The sequence below is a fragment of the Oryza sativa genome, chromosome 1 (assembly GCF_034140825.1).
Source record: "Oryza sativa Japonica Group chromosome 1, ASM3414082v1".
In the NCBI taxonomy this organism is placed as follows: Eukaryota; Viridiplantae; Streptophyta; class Magnoliopsida; order Poales; family Poaceae; genus Oryza; species Oryza sativa.
In genome coordinates this window covers 15,576,990-15,595,849 of record NC_089035.1, presented here as the reverse complement: position 1 = coordinate 15,595,849, position 18,860 = coordinate 15,576,990, and the positions used below count along the sequence as shown (strand labels likewise).

The window sequence follows — 18,860 nt, the reverse complement described above, 5'->3', positions numbered from 1 at the left end:
AATCCTAATTCGCACGCGCGCGCCGGCAGCGCGCACTCCCGGCCCATACGGCCCACGCGGCGCGCACACGAAATCTAACCACCGCTGTTTTCTTTTTTTTCCGCTTTCTTTTGCTTTTTTTCCTGATTACTTTTTAATCTTCCAGTAGCAAGTGTTTTCATTTTTTAAAAAAGTTTTTAAATCTTGACTTGAAAATTTTTAAATCTTAATTTAAAAATTTTCAAATCTCGAGTTGAAAGTTTTCAAATCCGAGTTGAAAGTTTTCAAATCTCAAGTTGAAACTTTTCAAATTTGAGTTGAAAGTTTTAAAAAATTTTCTTGCAAATTGAAATTTTTCAAAGTTTGAGTTGAAAGTTTTCAAAATTTGAGTTCAAAGTTTAAATCTTAAGTCAAAAGTTTTCAAATGTAACTTATTTTTTTTCAATCTATTAGTAAAAAAACTCTCCTAATAAAATAAAAAATCTATTGTTAATTACCATCATTATCTTTAACTAACAGAGTTAGTAAGGCTACCGCGTCCTTCCGAAAACGTGTGCCGCGTGCGCGCTAGTTCTGCTCGCGGCGCGTACGCGCGTACTACGAACTCCCATATTAGAGAGGGTTTCGTGAGAAATTTATAAGGGGTGTTGTAGCTACACCTTGTGAACAATATATTTAAGTGATAAAGATCATATTCAATCATCAAGGCATCGATGATCTATTCTGGTTTCGTAAGTTTTACGTTTATATTTGGTTTTGGCATTAACTTGTGATTGTTTGTTTTGCTGCGATTTTGTTCAAGTTAATCCATCCAAAACCTTTCTAATACTTCATAGATCAGATCTGGAAAGTTTCGTTGATTGGTTCTTACTAGATTCGAATTTGCTTAAGTTTTAGGTTTAGTTCAGATTTGCTAAAATTCTGAGACAGCTGACTTTCGAGGGTGTTTTCTCTTAAACCGTTTATAGTTTGCAAATCTCTCAGGTGGAGTTGTTCCTTAGTTTATTTAGTTTATTCTATCGAGTCTGCAACTCGATCTAATGGTTGGTTTAAGAGAGATCAAGTTTTCACAGAAGCGTTGTCGTGCTGGTTTTAGGGCTGACGGTTAGACCGCCGAGTGACCTGCGGTTAGACCGGCTAGGTTTTGGTCAGACCGACTCTAGTAGGTCGGATAGACCGCCGGACGTGTATTCCATTGGTTTTTGAGGTTGGGGTGTACTTTTAATCTATTAAGATTCGATTATTTGTTTTCCGCTGACATAATCTACCATTCACCTCCTCTGGTAGGCTTGTCATCGTAACTTTTGTAGTTTTGAAATATAACACTACCATTTATATATTTGAACATATATACCATTATAAACTTGTAGATATTGGATATATGCCTCTCACTGCCCTTACAATGAAATTTTGGACTAACTTAGCATTTCTTCCTCCTCCATCCTCTCTCTTGTTCATCTTCTCGCCAATTCGATTTGATAAAAATTCCATTAGCACTATTCCGCGCTCTACAGCGCGGAATATTAGTTCGAGTGCCGCACAACGCTCTCTCCTTCCGGTTTTCCCTTTTTTACCACCCCACCTTTCCTCCGCATCCCACCTTTTCTCGGTTCGTTTTTTTCGTTTTTTACCACTCCACCTTCCGTGTTTCTTTTTCTCTTTTCCATCTCATCCGTGCTTCATCAATGGGCCCACTAAAATATTAACCATCCAGATTTTTCTGTTTTTGGTTCCTTCTCTGTAGTTTTTCTGTTTTCGCGTTTTAGTAAAATATTTACCGTCTAGTTTTTCTTTCCGAGTTTTCCATTTTTCTAGTATCTCCGCACGTTTCAAAAGTAACGAATTTACTCCGTGGAGTTTTTCATTTACTCCCAGCCTCCCACATCTGCTCATTTAAAAGTAACAAATTTACTCACATGAATGTCTCCACATCGTATGACGCCATACCTAGATGGTCGTAAAAGAATTACTACCAGCTTACAATGCTAGTAGTTCTTTTACCAATATTATAAATATTGTTTAGATTTTGTGGTATGTTAGTAAAACAATTACTACCTTCCTCTCGATATAGCCCATGATCTCGTAACCACCATGTAGTAATATGTTTACTGATGTGTTCAATACATAGTATAAGAGTAAAAACTGAGATTCCTTGGTCTGCGAGTAAAACAATTACCACCTTCCTCTCGATATAGCCATGATCTCGTAGCCACCATATAGTAATATGTTTACTGATATGTTCAATGTACAGTATAAGAGTAAAAAATTGATACTAAGAGTATTGTTGATCTGTATCATAAAATAGTCATACAAGTGAAAAAATTACAGGCTCAATCACACACAAGCGATAAAATTACTCACAGGTGAATCAAACTAGAAATGAAAAAAAATGATTCAGCTAAAAATCCATCTGGTGGCTTTGCTGGATCTTGCTATAAGGATGAAGAGAACAGTCTGTGTCTTCTGACTGGTAACACAGACTGGTAGTGGAGAGGGCAACCAGGGAGCGAGTAGTAGTCGACGATGGAATAATAGAAGGATGTAGCGGTATGGTATAGAGATGAGCCCGACGTTGCGCAGCCATCCATCATCTAGCAAGCACGAAAAAATGTAAAAACATTCTCGTTCATGTCAATAGAGATGACGAGCAAAAGAAAAATATCAAACAACCTACATCACCGACGGACTCCACCCTATCCTCTACGGCCAGCCACATGGAGCACGATGTGCAAATGTAGGACCTGTGCAGCCCATCAATTGAGATCAGGTAATATTGGAGATTGCACGTTAATTTGATTTGAAAAAAATATTGGGGCTTCATGCATGAAGTTGAAGGAGAGTATGCAGATGCAAATCAAAGTGTCATTTCCTTACTTGCTTATTCTATCAATGCCGCCGACGTGGTGGAGTAGCCGCTGGTTGTTGCTATTGGCCCAGGTGAATACCTTATTGCTGGTTAAGGTGCTGCCCAACGTCCGGCAACGAGGCCCGAAGCAGTGCCTTCGCCTCAACCGCCGCCGGCCATCGCTCACCGGCCACCGCCATCAACCGCCACGGTGTCATCGTCCTCCTCCATGGTGTGTCGCCGATCTGTGGGGTGGGATGGTGGATCGATTTAGATCCAAAAAAAAGAGAAAAAAAAGGAAGTGAGGCGAGAGTGGTTGGTTGGGTACGGGAAAAATAGAATATATACCGAAAACAGAAAAGTTGTTTTTATCGAAGTAAATCATTTACTCCAATAATGGTCGGAGCACGATGCGGGACGTGGGGTGGGATCAGAAGCAGGGGAGTTGTTTTTATTATCAAAGTAAATCGTTTACTCGAATAAAGGTGGGTGGTTGAGGCGTGCGATAGGAGTAAATCGTTGACGGAGCGTGGGGCTCCTCACCGGGAGACCGCGCAGGCCCCCCTTTGCCGGTTCGGCCGGGGGCGCTAAGTGAGGTTCTTCGCCCTCGATCTGAGGAATGTCAGCGAGAAGAAGCGCACAAGACACGGGCCACGTAGACAGGTTCGGGCCACTGAGAAGCGTAATACCCTACTCCTGTGTTCTGGTGGATCTGTGTGTGAAGGAAAACAGAGAGCTCCAGAGCCAGAGAGCTCGAGAGCGAGAGAGAGTTCAGGCTCTCCGATCAAGTGGCCAGCCTCTCACCTCCCCCCCCCCTTTTTTGTCTCCTTAGGCCTGGGCCTCCTTTTTTTATCTGGTTAGGGGTCACCACATGGGCCTCTCTCTGCCTAAGAAAAGAAACATGCTTTTTACAATGAGGGCTAATCTACAGCCGGAAATGACCTCTGACAAGCAGTACACACGCCTCCTGCTCCGCTCGTCAGCTCTCCCGGTGGACGCCCGTTTCATCCTTCATTCAATGGCCAGCGATTTTCTTGCCATGCTTGCACTGAAGCCTGGAATGGATCTGACCAGGACTGACATACCAACTCCAGGAGTCAGCACGCCAGCTCCGGCTAGAGACGAGAACCAGGAAGCTCTCATCATTCCGACGGGACGGGGCGAGGCGTGCGACAGGCCGCCTGTTGCCACCTAACCCGCGATCTGACCGGTCTGTGACCGGTCACATACCGCGACTGGTCACAGATCGGATAAGCATGCGCTGCGCCGCATTGAATGCGGCGTGACGCGCTCGTCTAACCCGCTATAAATGCGGTTAAGTGAGCGCCGCTGTGCTCACCTAACCCACACACGTGGCGCCAATCACCACAGGGGGTCGGGGTGCCCCAGCCCTCGGGGCCGAAACAGGAGCGGCCCGACCCCTCGGGGAGACAGAGGGAGAGGTGGCCACGTCACCGTCGGGCCCGACCCCCCCGAGGGGGTCGGGCCACGTGAGTGATCGCGGCTACCCAAGCCTCTAGTCACGATACCCCCGGCCCCATGTCACCGACAGTAGCCCCCGGCGTCACGCCAGGGCGACCGCCCCCCTCGAGGGAGGCGATCGGGCATGATGCCACTCCTTAGGCCCGGTGACAGGTGGGGCCGGTCCCCACAGGCAGGCAGAAACCCAACGGTCGCAAATCGCGCGCATCGGCAAGGGAGAAACCGATCGACAATAATGAGCGGCCTCTTCAAGACCGCTACATTACTCGAGCAGCGCGCGAATCGGGACGAGCCGGTTTGTTTCGCCTGGGGACATGATGATGGCGTTTTTCGCGGTTGGCGAGCGCGGTTAATGCGCGCACGATCTGCCCCATCTCAAACGCCACGGCCGCACATCTATCGCGTGCGCCGCAAACGGGCGAGTGGGGTTAGTGGAGGCGCGGGCGCGAGAAACGAGGGGGCGAGGTAGTGGGTGCGGGAAGCGAGGAGCCGGGCATAGCGTTGGCAAGGGTACAAAGACGCCAAGGAAGGGATTTGTTTCCTTCCTCTCGCCACTCTCCCCCTTGCCTTCGCCACTTGTGCTCTGACTCTCCGTTTCCTGCGCCCTAACCTTGCCATACTCGCTCGCTCTCAAGCTCCTCCTCCGCCGGCGTCATGGCACGGGGCTCCGCACCGCTCGAGGGTAGCGTGCTGCCGCTTTCCCGCATCGTGAGCGAGAGGCAGGCCGGGCTGCCGCGCCGATTCAAGCCGGAATCTGCCACCGGCCGGGAGGTGGTCGCGCTGGGCGAGGGACGCCCGGCGCCACACTACCCGGGGCGGTCCGTCTTCTTCCTCTCTTTCGCAATGGCGGGGCTGGTCCCGCCATTCTCTATTTTTTTCATGGATATTCTGGAGTTTTATGATCTCCAGATGGCACACCTCACCCCCAACGCGATAATGACATTGGCCATCTTTGCGCACTTGTGCGAGATGTTTATCGGGGTACACCCGTCTCTCCGGCTGTTCCGGTGGTTCTTCACCGCACAGCCGGTGTCGCCGCCGACGGTAGTCGGTGGCTGCTACTTCCAGCCGTGGGGGCAGGTGCTGAACCGCTACATTCCCTGCGTCGTTCGCAAAAAGTGGGACGACTGGAAGAGCGATTGGTTCTACACCCCCCTCGCCGACGAAGCGCGCCTCCGACTTCCGAACCAGCCTCCGGCGCAAGCCTCCAGCTGGCGGGCGGCGGTAGATCTGGGAGACGGCTACGACGCCGTTCTTGACCGCCTGGCGGGTCTGCGATCCCAGGGGCTCACGGGGGCCATGGTGTTCGGCGACTACCTTCGTCGCCGGATCACGCCGCTCCAGCGGCGCGCCCGGGGCGCCTGGGAGTACACCGGGCCCGAGGACGTCATGAGGACCCACCAGGGGCGCAAATGGGACTGGGACCCTGAGGACTTCAGGATGGTGGTCCAACGGGTGCTTAATCTCAGCTCCGTGGAGGCATCCCTCATCCCCCAAGGGGTCCTCCCCCTCTGCTGCGATCCAGAGCGCGCCAACATCCTGACCATCATGCAGTAGGTCGGGGCGTCGGGGGAGCGGGCCCCCCGAGGCCACGATGGCGTGGGCGGGAGCCGCAGGGGGGAACAATCTACCCCGGGAGAAGGTCGTGCTTCTGGGCCCCGCGACGGGGGCCCGGGGGGCAGCCGCCCTGCCGACGCCCGGGGGAAGAGGAAGCAGGAGGGCACCCCTCCCCCATCTCCCCGAGGGGACGGGGCGGTGCGTGCCAGCAGCAGGCGCCCGGAGGGTGCCGTGCCGACGCCGCAGCCCGAGGGGGAGCGAAAGAAGAAACGGCTCCGCAAGATGGGGGGGATTGTGCCATGCCGGGGGAACCTCATCTCGCCCCCGAGGTGGTCGTTTAGCCGACCTCCCCGCAGGTTCGTCCCCGCGCCCATCGCGGCCATATTCATTCTCCCGTCTCCCAAGGCAAGTTTTCACTCACCCGTTTCTTTTTGTCTTCTGGTTTTTCTTCCGCCTCAGCGAGATCCCGTCGCCCCGCCCCCCCCCCCCCCGCCCTTCCAAGTCCGGCCGGTCTGAGGCCGAGGAGACGGCGACCGCGGAGGCCCGGAGGCGGGAAGCTGACCGGCGAGAAGCCGCGGACCGTCTCCGAGAAGCCGAGGAGGCTGCCCAGGAGGCCGTCCGGGTTCGCCAGGCTGAGGTGGCCGCTCGGGAGGAGGCCAGACTCCGCCGGGCCGGGGAGTCCGTCCGGGAGGCAGAGGCGGCGCGCGCACGCCAGGCGGCCTGCCAAACCCTCGACCCGACTCCGCCCGAGGGGACGACAACTTCCGAGGCCACCCACGACGAGGCCGCGGGCACGCCGCTCGGGCCCGACCCCTTGGGCGACACTTGGGACGAGCCAGCTTCGAGGGACGCCCCCGAGTCCGGCACGTCGATCGGCGGGCCGAGCCGCGCGGCGCCCACACCGAGGCGGCTCTCCCCTCTGTCTTCCGCTGCCCCACTGAGCGCGGAGCCCTTCCTGCAGGCCTTGGCCGCCACGAACAGCACGGTGCTGGACGGGTTAAGTGCCCAGATGGAGGCCCTGCAGGCGGAGCGGGCGGAGCTCGACACGGCGTGGGCGCGCGTCGAGGAGGGGCGGCGCTCGGTGGAGGCCATGGTGGAGGCGGGCCGCAAGGCGCACCACCGGCAGACCACACAGCTCAAGGCCCGTCGTAGGGAGCTGGCGGAGATTGCCAGGGAGGTGGAGGAGGAGCGGGAGACTGCCCTCATCGCCACCGCCGTGCTCGACGAGGCGCGGAACGACCTCCGCCTCCAATACGGGAGCCGGGCGGCGAAGCTGGAGGAGAAGCTCGACGCCGCCCGGGGAGTCCTTGATGTCGCCGCTGCCCGGGAACGGCGGGCGGCGGAGAAAGAGGCGGCGTCCCGCCAGCGCGAAGAGGCCCTTGAGGTTCGCGCCACGGCGCTGGAGGAGCGTGCCCGCGCCCTGGACGCGAAGGAGAGAGACCTGGCGGACCGCGAGGCCGCCGTCGCCACCCGGGAGGCAACACTGGCGGCGCACGAGGCCGCCTGCGCCGAAGAAGAGTCCGCACTCCGCCTCCGCGAGGACGCGCTCACCGAACGGGAGCGAGCTCTCGAGGAGGCCGAGGCCGCGGCGCAGCGGCTGGCGGACAGCCTGTTCCTCCGCGAGGCAGCGCGGGAGGAGCAGGCGCGCCGCAATCTGGAAGGCGCCCGCGCCGAGAGGGCCGCACTGGATCAGCGGGCCGCTGAGCTCGAGGCGCAGGCGAAGGAGCTGGACACGAGGGCGCACAGCGGCGGGGCGGCCGCGGGCCACAGCGACCTAGCCGCCCGCCTCGCAGCCGCCGAACACACCATCGCCGAGCTGCAGGGCGCGCTGGACTCGTCCGCTGGGGAGGTCGAGGCCCTCCGCTTGGCGAGCGAGGTAGGGCCCGGCATGCTTCGGGACGCCGTCTCCCGTCTAGACCGCGCCGGGCGGCAGGCGGGTCTCTGGGGCGGGCGGCACGCGAAGTACGCCGCCAACCAGGGGGGCCTCGCCCAGCGCCTCTCAGAGATGGCTGGGGCCCTCCAGCGGCTCCCCGAGGAGCTCGAGGAGACGATCAAGTCATCCTCGAGGGACCTCGCCCGGGGGCGGTGGAGCTCGTACTGGCAAGCTACCAGGCCAGGGACCCTGACTTCTCCCCGTGGGCAGCGCTGGAAGAGTTCCCTCCCGGAACCGAGGATGGCGCGCGCGCGCGGGTCCGGGACGCCGCCGACTACATCGTCCACAGCTTCGAGGGTACGGCCCCTCGGCTCGCGTTCGCGCTCGACTCCGACGAGGAGGGCGGTGACGACGGTGCGGACGACAGTGGCGACGAGGCCGACGGCCCGGGGGCGCCGGAGTGAGCCCCCAGGCCCCCGCCAATCTTAATAGCTTTTCCTTCTTCTTCCGAGGCCTTCGGGCCCCCTTCTTGTATAGACTGATTTAATCTGTAATCAAGTAAAGAGGAAATTTCTGCGTCAGTTATGTTTGTTGTGTGTATGAGACGAGGATGGTCTGTGCCGCGGTCCTTCTGTGTCTTGGCTTGAACGAGGGCTCGTGCCCAGGTCCCAACCTCAAGCGGCGCGGGTGGGGGCTAGTGCCTGGGGAGATCCGCATGTCGAGACTGGCCAGGCCGGGAGCGTGGTGACCGAGGGTTATGGATGACCCGATTGTGGGCCTTTGCCGATTCCCCCCCCGGAGTTCACCACGCCCCGGGGCACGGCTCGGTTCTGGGCCTCGTTTGGCGATTTTAGCCGGCCCGGGCCACCGAGGGCAGGGTCGAGCACGAGCGTGCTAACTCAAGCCAAGATTCTTCAAAAGGAAACGATGGCACAGGCACAGTCCTCAGGAAATCGAAAATGCTTTTATTGAAATACGGAAGAGAAAAAAGATAAGGATATGCATGTGGTAGCCCCCGGCCAACCCTGCACGCCCGGGGGGTGCGGGGTTGGCCCGAGCCCGAGACATGACGCCCGACCCCCACTAGGGGTAGAAGCGACGAAGGTGTTCGATGTTCCACGGGTTAGGCAGCTCTGCGCCGTCGCCCGTGGCCAGCCGAACGGAGCCCGGCCGGGGGACACCGATCACTCGATACGGACCCTCCCACATTGGTGAGAGCTTGCTCAGTCCAGCACGCGTTTGGACGCGGCGTAGGACGAGGTCGTCGACGCAGAGTGATCGGGCCCGGACGTGGCGCTGATGGTAGCGCCGCAGGCACTGCTGGTATCGCGCGGCTCGTAGGGCCGCGCGCCGCCTTCGTTCTTCCAAGTAGTCGAGGTCGTCTCGGCGAAGCTGATCTTGATCAGCCTCGCAATACATGGTGACCCAAGGGGACCTCAGGGTGAGCTCAGATGGGAGGACCGCCTCCGCGCCGTAGACGAGGAAGAAAGGCGTTTCCCCGGTTGCTCGGCTTGGCGTGGTTCGGTTCGCCCAGAGCACCGCTGGCAGCTCCTCGATCCACGAGTCGCCGTGCTTCTTGAGGATGTTGAAGGTCTTGGTTTTGAGGCCCTTGAGGATTTCCGCGTTGGCGCGCTCCACTTGGCCATTGCTTCTAGGGTGGGCGGGGGAGGCGAAGCAGAGCTTGATGCCCATGTCTTCGCAGTAGTCACCGAAGAGCTCACTAGTGAATTGGGTGCCATTATCCGTAATGATACCGTTAGGCACCCCAAATCGAGCAGTGATGCCCCTGATGAATTTAAGCGCGGAGTGCTTATCGATCTTGATGACCGGATAAGCCTCGGGCCACTTAGTGAACTTGTCGACAGCGACATACAGATACTCGAACCCGCCCGGGGCCCGCCTGAACGGACCCAGGATATCGAGCCCCCAGACAGCAAATGGCCACGAAAGAGGTATGGTCTGCAGGGCCTGGGCCGGCTGATGGGTTTGCCTGGCGTGGAACTGGCACGCCCTGCACCGCCGGACCAGGTCGACCGCATCGTTGAGAGCCGTCGGCCAATAGAAACCCTGACGAAAGGCCTTGCCAACCAAGGTGCGTGAGGCGGAGTGGGCTCCGCACTCGCCTTCATGGATATCGGCGAGAAGCTCGACGCCTTGTTCCCGAGGAATGCACTTCAGGAGGACTCCGTTAGCCGCGCGCCGGTAGAGGGTCCCTTCCACCAGCACGTAGCGCTTGGAGATGCACCGGACGCGTTCACTCCCTTCGCGGTCCTCGGGTAGAGTCTTATCTACGAGGTATGCCTGGATCTCAGTGATCCAAGCAATCAATCTAGGGGAGCTGGGAGCGCTTCCCTCGGGTCCCGAGGCCTGGACTCCGACGGGCCTCAGGGGCCGTTCAGGCGCGTCCGTCTCCCCTAGGGGGTCGGGTCGCGCCGACGGCTGGGCAAGCCTTTCTTCAAAGGCGCCCAGTGGGGTCTGGGCTCGCGAGGAAGCGAGCCTTGAGAGTTCGTCGGCGACCGCGTTATCCCGTCTGGGCACATGCCGAAGCTCTATCCCGTCGAAATGGCGCTCCATACACCGCACCTGGCACACGTAAGCGTCCATCTACGGGTCAAAGCACCGGTACTCCTTACAGACCTGGTTAACGACTAACTGGGAGTCGCCTAACACCAGGAGGCGGTGGATCCCCAGTCCAGCTGCCACTCTAAGTCCCGCAAGGAGTCCCTCGTACTCCACCATATTGTTGGTCGCCCGAAAGTCGAGGCGGACCAGATATCTGAGGACATCTCCGCTCGGCGAGGTCAACGTGACCCCCGCACCGGCGCCCTAAAGAGACAAGGAGCCGTCGAACTGCATCACCCAGTAGGCGGTGTGAGGCAGCTGCGGGGGGCCCGAGCTGGCCTCGGGGGCGGAGACGGGCTCGGGAGCTGGGGTCCACTCCGCCACAAAGTCGGCGAGGGCCTGGCTCTTGATCGTGTGGCGTGGTTCAAAGCGCAAATCGAATTCAGAGAGTTCGATTGCCCATCTCACCACCCGTCCAGTACCCTCTCGGTTATGCAAGATTTGGCCGAGGGGGTAAGACGTAACCACCGTGACCCGATGCGCCTGGAAGTAATGGCGCAGCTTCCTCGAAGCCATCAGAATAGCGTAAAGCATCTTCTGGGCCTGAGGGTATCGGGTCTTGGCGTCCCGGAGGGCCTCGCTAACGAAGTAGATGGGCCGCTGCACCTTTCGGCGGGGCCGATCCTCTTCGCCAGGGGCCGCATCTCCAGGGCGCTCTTCGTCCGAGAGGCCTCGCGGCCCCGCACTCGGCTTCTGTGCTGACGACCTCGGGGTCAGAGGGCGATAGGCGCGGCCTTCCCGCAGTGGCCCCGGGGCCATCCTGGGGGTCGGGGGCGCCTGGCACCGTCGGACAAGCAGGCGGAGGGCCAGCTCCGGCCGTCGGGGGCCTCGGGCCGCCGTTCGGCTCGGGGGCCTCTCCTCCCTGCTCTCTCCCGGGTCGAGTCGACACAGGGTGGGGATGCACGGGGTGAGGGTTGTCCTCGTCGCGCTCCACAACCAACGCCGCGCTAACCACCTGCGGGGTTGCCGCCAGGTAGAATAGCAACGGCTCATCTGGCTCCGGGGCGACCAGGACTGGGGGAGAACTGAGGTACGCTTTCAACTGAGTGAAGGTCCGCTCAGCCTCCTCCGTCCAGGTAAACGGCCCGGAGCGTTTGAGGAGCTTAAATAGGGGTAGTGCCTTCTCTCCCAGCCTCGATATGAACCGACTTAGGGCGGCCATGCAGCCGGTGACGCACTGCACATCCCTAAGCTTGCTGGGGGGGCGCATCCGCTCTATAGCTCGTATCTTCTCGGGGTTGGCCTCGATGCCTCGGGCAGAGACCAAGAACCCGAGAAGCTTGCTCACAGGCACGCCGAACAGGCACTTATCGGGGTTCAGCTTTATGCGGGCGGAGCGGAGACTTTTGAAAGTTTCCGCTAGATCCGAGAGTAAGGTCTCTTGGTTGCGCGTCTTCACAACCAAGTCATCAACATAGGCCTCAACATTGCGTCCTATCTGGCTACCCAAAGAAATTCGAGTAGTACGTTGAAAAGTAGGACCTGCATTCTTTAACCCGAAAGGCATTGTCGTATAACAATAAGTTCCTATGGGGGTAATGAATGCAGTTTTTTCCTCATCCTCCCTAGCCATGCGAATCTGATGATAACCAGAGTATGCATCTAGAAAACACAAAAGGTCGCACCCCGCGGTGGAGTCGACAATCTGATCTATGCGTGGCAGGGGGTAAGGGTCCTTAGGACATGCCTTGTTAAGGTCGGTGTAGTCGATGCACATCCGAAGCTTGCCGTTCGCCTTGGGAACGACGACCGGGTTCGCCAGTCACTCCGGATGGATGACCTCACGGATGAATCCGGCCTCCAGAAGTCGCGCCACCTCCTCGCGGATGAAGGCTTGACGTTCCGGGGCCTGCCGCCGCACTTTCTGCCGGACCGGCCTTGCGCCCGGCTGCACGGCAAGACGGTGCTCAATCACCTCCCTGGGGACCCCGGGCATGTCCGCCGGTCTCCAGGCGAAGACGTCGGCGTTTGCCCGCAGGAAGGAGACGAGCGCGTCTTCCTATTTATCGTCCAGAAGACCACCGATTCGTGTGGTCTTGGACGGGCCGTCGCCTAGGACAACCTCCTTGACCGGGACCTCGTCGCACGTGACCATCCGCCGCCTTGGGGCGGCCGGGACGGAGGTGCTGAGCCTCTCGTCGCCGCCCGCGGGCTTGGACGCCGCGGCAAGGTGGTCCGCGCGTTGCTCCATACAAGCAAGCGCGACTTTGAGGTCGCCATGGACGGTGATGGGGCCACTGGGGCCCGGCATCTTCATCTGGAGATAGGCGTAGTGGACCGCCGCCATGAACTTTACCAACGCGGGCCTCCCCAGAACCGCGTTGTAGGGCAGACTGAGGTCCGCCACATCGAAGTCCACCCGCTCCGTGCGGAAGTTGGCGGAACCACCGAAGGTGACCGGGAGGTCAATATGACCCAGCGGCCAGGTGTGCCCCGGCGTCACACCGATGATCGGCTGGGACGGCCGGAGCACCATCCCCGGGACCTTGATGGCGTCAAAGGCCGCGGGGGAAAGGATGTTGAGGGCTGCACCCCCGTCTATGAGGACACGCCCCAACTTCACATTGCAAACGGTGGGGGAAACCACCATCGCGATCTGTCCTCCCCGGGCAACGCACGGCGGGTGGTCGGTCTGGTCGAAGGTAAGGGCAACCTCCGACCACCGCGCCCGCCGCGTCGCCTCATGGTAGGGGCCGCGGCCAGAAGCTCTCACTTCATGGCCTTGAGGCTCCGGCGAGAAGCGTGAGCGCACGCTCCCCCATCGACGGTGGCGACGGTGGCCTCAGGCTCCTGGAACCCCAGGTCATCGTCGCCATCGTCGATGTCCTCGGCGATGGCCTTCTGCTTGGCCTCACCTCGCCGGTTGCCGGCGGGAGCCGCCAGGGTCTTGCCCTCACGGCGCTCCTGCCTCTTCTCCTCCTCCCACTTCCTCGTCCGCTCAGCCAAACTTTTGACCGCGCGGCAGTCCGCGAGGTCGTGGAGGGAGGTGTTGTGCACGGTACACCACTTGCCGGTCGGGCGCTCCCTGCTGGGAGCGCCGGCCTCCTTCTTTTTGTCGCTCGCAGGCCTCCCCTTTCGGGGGGCCCGCGAAGCGCCCTCGACGGCGAGGACATGACCCTCGTCGTCGAAACGGGCCGACCCCTTCTTCCTCCTCCTGTCCCGCCGCCCTGACCGAGCGGCGGACCCGGGGGCGGCCGAAGCTGCCACACCAGAACCGGAGGAGTTCCAGGTCCAGGCCTCCTCCTTGCGAGCCACACGGTCCGCGAGCTCAAAAAGCTGCGCGGTGGTCTGGGGCTCCTTGGAGGCGATCTTCTCGAGCATGCGGTTGTGCCGCACGCCCCCCCTGAACGCGTAGATCACCGCGTGTGCGGGGATGCACGGTATGGTGTTGCGGACTTGACAGAACCGCTGAATGTACGAGCGAAGAGACTCATCGTCCCTTCGCTGTACCGCGTGCAAGTCCGCTTCTTCGCCTGGGCGCGGATATGTGCCCTGGAAGTTCGTGGTGAACTGCTTGGCACAAATTCTCCCAAGAGTGGACCGACGCGGGGAAGAAATTAGCCATGACCCTGTCGTCACCCCCGGCGGCCTCGATCCCGGTCGTGTAGATCTGGAGAAACTTGGCGGGGTTGACGCTTCCGTCGTATTTTTCGGTGATGGTGGGCCGGAACCTTGGGGGCCAACGGACGTTCCGAAGGCTCGCCACAAAGGCTCGACAGCCGGCACCGCCAACCGGGGACACGGGGGGCCGGACCAGTGCCCAGACCGAAGCGGCGCTCCGGACGAGGAAGCGCCCTCCGTTGCGCGGGCGGCGTGACGAGCGTCGCGCTGGCGCTCGATATCGAGGCGGGCATCCGGCCCCCCACGCACATCTTCTTGGGTTGGAGGCATTGACGAGGGAATGGCGGACGAATGGCGGGTAACGGCCGCCGCTCGCCGCGCCCTCCGCCTCGACGACTTGGAGCCGGCGGCGGCTGCGCCAGAGGCCTCGGTGGCGGAGGACCGCCCGCCGGCGCCTAGTCGCTGCTGCGCCGTCATGACCAAGTCGGCCACGTCATCCAGCCAACGTCGGGCTGGAGTCTCTGGATCGGGGACGACGGGCGGGTGACGCAGGAGCGCGCCCGCAGCCTGGAGCGCGCCCTGGGGCGTACCGCCATCGCCGTAGACGAGGCGGCGACGCGCTCCGTCTCGCCGTCCTCCCCCGTCGACCGCGAGTGGCGAAGTCGCGTGTCCTCCGACCTCCCTGAGCGCCTCCCCCGCCCAAGATTTCGGCGAGAGGGGGACGGTGGGGTGCGAGCCCGACGGCGCGGGTTCTGCTCCCCGTCGACACCGCTAGCGTTCGGAGAGAGGCTGTGCGCCACTGCCCGTTCGGCCATTGGGCTGAGCGGGCGAAGCTTGGCGCACACGAAAGAGGACGAGGGCTTCGAAAGACACGCGCGCCCCCTACCTGGCGCGCCAGATGACGGAGCGTGGGGCTCCTCACCGGGAGAACGCGCAGGCCCCCCTTTGCCGGTTCGGCCGGGGGCGCTAAGTGAGGTTCTTCGCCCTCGATCTGAGGAATGTCAGCGAGAAGAAGCGCACAAGACACGGGCCACGTAGACAGGTTCGGGCCGCTGAGAAGCGTAATACCCTACTCCTGTGTTCTGGTGGATCTGTGTGTGAAGGAAAACAGAGAGCTCCAGAGCCAGAGAGCTCTAGAGCGAGAGAGAGTTCAGGCTCTCCAATCAAGTGGCCAGCCTCTCACCTCCCCCCCCCTTTTTTCTCTCCTTAGGCCTGGGCCTCCTTTTTTTATCTGGTTAGGGGTCACCACATGGGCCTCTCTCTGCCTAAGAAAAGAAACATGTTTTTTACAATGAGGGCTAATCTACAGCCGGAAATGACCTCTGACAAGCAGTACACACGCCTCCTGCTCCGCTCGTCAGCTCTCCCGGTGGACGCCCGTTTCATACTTCATTCAATGGCCAGCGATTTTCTTGCCATGCTTGCACTGAAGCCTGGAATGGATCTGACCGGGACTGACATACCAACTCCAGGAGTCAGCACGCCAGCTCCGGCTAGAGACGAGAACCAGGAAGCTCTCATCATTCCGACGGGACGGGGCGAGGCGTGCGACAGGCCGCCTGTTGCCACCTAACCCGCGATCTGACCGGTCTGTGACCGGTCACATACCGCGACTGGTCACAGACCGGATAAGCATGCGCTGCGCCGCATTGAATGCGGCGTGACGCGCTCGTCTAACCCGCTATAAATGCGGTTAGGTGAGCGCCGCTGTGCTCACCTAACCCACACACGTGGCGCCAATCACCACAGGGGGTCGGGGTGCCCCAGCCCTCGGGGCCGAAACGGGACCGGCCCGACCCCTCGGGGAGACAGAGGGAGAGGTGGCCACGTCACCGTCGGGCCCGACCCCCCCCCCCCCCCCGAGGGGGTCGGGCCACGTGAGTGATCGCGGCTACCCAAGCCTCTAGTCACGATACCCCCGGCCCCATGTCACCGACAATCGTTTACTCCGACAATGGTGGGAGTGGGATAACGGGACATGGGGTGGGGTGGGCCTGGGCTGGGACATGGGGTGGGGTGGGCCTGAGCTGATGCATGTTTGGCGCTTGTAATATTAGGAGCGCGCCTAATAGTAGAACTACAATTTAATGATAGATTTTACATCAAGGACCTTAGAAGTTTTTGGCCATGCTCAACACTTGGATAGGTTTAACCCAATATATAACTAAACTAATTCCTAAAATAATATGACACTATAAATCTTGAAATACTAGCACTTAGCAATACCTACGGGCTAAAAATCACAAGCACGCCCATTTTCTAGTCATATCTTAACTAATATAAATATTGCTATTTTTCCAATCGTCTCATCCTCTGATCCGCATTTTTTCGTCCATCACCGCGTTTTTCCGATTTCTAATCTGGCGCTATTTTTTCCACCGCATCCGATTTCGGATCGGGACCACCTATACATTTGTCGACAAATTTTCTTCTAAAAATTTGATAGGTGTAATTATAGTACAATCGTAGTGTAATTATACTGTAACTTATATGTAATTACAGTGTAACTTATATGTAATTACGCTGTAACTTGCATGTAACTACCGTATAACTTGTATATAAGTTTCACGTAATTTTGAATCGTTAAATAAAAAATCACAGCACACACATATGTGTAAGGATTTGTTCCCACAGCCTCCATTTTACCGAAATAAAATATTACAGAAAGATTTTTGAAAGTTACATACAAGTTACACTGTAGTTACAGTGTAATTACATGCAAGTTACAGTGTAATAACACTACGATAACTGCAGCGTAATTACATGCAAGTTACAGTGTAATAACACTACGATAACTGCAGTGTAATTACATGCAAGTTACAGTGTAATTAAACTACGATTGTACTGTAATTACATCTGTCAATTTTTTGGGATAAAATTTGTCAACAAATATATAGCAAAAAAATTTGTTTCGGATCAGATTTGGTTAGATCGCATAAAAAAAGCGCGCCCAATTGTCACGCAAAAAAGAAACCCACACCGATTCCTACTCCAGTTTGAGATTAAGCCCATAGGCCTAAATTAAAAAAAAAATCGCATATACCGTCTGTTCCAAAAAAAAAAAACCAAGTCGTTCGGCAGCTAGCCCGTTTCCAAATTTCCAATTCGTACGCGAATATGATAAAGAGAACTTTGAATTGTCAAATTGGACTCTAATCCACCCAAATAAAATCAGCAGAGGGATCCATGAGAGAACTCCAATCCACCCCAATAAAATTGCATTGCAACATGAAACATGAGAACTCCGGTACCGGCATGAACATGAGGCGAGATGCACCTTGGACTGACAGACGCGATGTGGTGGCGGCACGAGCTTGACGCAGCGCGTGCGCCCGAGCAACAGTAGACAACGCGCGCCGCCATCGCTGGGACCACCGCTGCCGCCGCCCTCCCCCCTCCGGCCAGATCTGGGAGGGAGGGGAGGGAGCGCCGCCTCCGCCACCGTGGCTCCCTCCTCCAGCCAGATCCCGCCTCGACGACCTCCCCGCCGGCCGTCTCTCCCACGTCGCCGCTGGGGAACAACTGCCTCTCCACACGCCTCAGCCGCCCCTGTCCGGATCTGAAGAACGGCTCCACGACGACGAGCGCCCATGGCCTCCACCGCCTCCCGCCGTTGCTGACGTGCTGCGCCAAGCCGCCAGCAGCCACGGTGTTCAGTGTTCACACATGGATGGAGACATGGAGTAGGTCGTGGGAGGATAAGGGCAGCCACAATGTGGCCATAAGAAGAGGCCATAAGATTTTATAGTGACCATATACATTGTGAAACAAAGCCATAAGGCATTAAATGCAAAAGAAAGCTTTAAGCTTATGGCTTGACCACAAGCAATAAAATAATAGGGTAAAATGAATGTGATGATGAAAAATTTGCATGGCTGATAAAAGAAGTACTAGAATAGTACATTGTGGGACCCATCTTAAAGTTTACTCTTGCTTCAAACATTGTGGTAATAACCATAAAAATAGTGAGACACACCTTAATGCTACTCATGATCATAAACATTGGAGATGCCCTAAGGCTGATATGGCCATATGGGGTCGGCTGACTGGGTTTCGACAGGACATGGACTTGGTCTATAGACCATGGAGCACTATGGGCTGGTTACTGTGCTGCGCTTGCTGTACCTTTTTGTTTTTTTTTTCCCTTCAATGAACGGGTTTGCGTCGTCGACTCTTCGTGTCCCCGACATCAGCATTAATTCTGCTCCGTCTTCGTCGTCTAGCCCCGCGCAACTTTGACTTAATCACCGTTCAAGAGCTCGGCTACAACGATTTCCTCGACAATGCCGTGATCGACTACGGTCTACGCGGCATCTCTCACTCCAGTGTCGTACTGTGCGTGGTTGGCCTGATCACCCAATCAAGCGCCCATCTGCGACACGTCTTCATGGGATGAATCGTCTTCGAGCAAGTGTACTATGCCAAGCTTCGGTCTCTTCTATACTATCCAACACTGGAAGCTAGGGAGGGAGGGAGGAGCTCCACCTCCATCACCTGCAGTGGCCGCCCCCACCATCGCTCCCCTCCTCCGGCCATATCCAGGAGCGTGGAGGGAGGAAGGGGAGGTGAGTGTCGCCTCCACGCCGCCGCCTGCAATGGCCACCTCCATCCGCGAAAAAAAGACGAAAAAAAATTAAATCTGTCCGATTCAAAAAAAGAAACAAACTCGGGCGAAAAAATGGGGCGAAAAATAAAATCGAATCCGATTACATGTGACGCGGTAAATCCATCCACGGGAAGCTGTCGGCGCCATCGGTGAAGCCGGATCGGTGATGTCTACGTCATCGCTGGATCCACCGCAGGAAGCCGCCGGTATCGGATCCGGCCGCGGGAAGCCACCGCCGTTGGGAGGACGCCGCCGGATCTTGAGGCTGAGAGGGAGGGACGGCCATCGAGGCCGATGGGGAGAAGGAGAGGGGGAGGGACGGCCGTCGCTGCCAT

The 18,860-nt window shown here is 57.7% G+C and overlaps 1 long non-coding RNA gene across 2 annotated transcripts; it reads right to left on the bottom strand.

Annotated features, from left to right (window-relative positions):
• Nucleotides 1–2,196: 2,196 nt before the first annotated feature.
• LOC112939034 (uncharacterized) lies at nucleotides 2,197–17,622 on the bottom strand. Of its 2 annotated transcripts, XR_010740022.1 has the most exons (3): nucleotides 17,197–17,622; nucleotides 2,854–3,069; nucleotides 2,197–2,720 (listed from the first exon to the last, which is right to left on the bottom strand). It is a non-coding gene; the product is annotated as an uncharacterized lncRNA (long non-coding RNA). The 2 variants fall into 2 exon arrangements; XR_010740021.1 differs by having other exon boundaries at nucleotides 2,197–3,069.
• Between the last annotated feature and the right edge of the window lie 1,238 nt (nucleotides 17,623–18,860).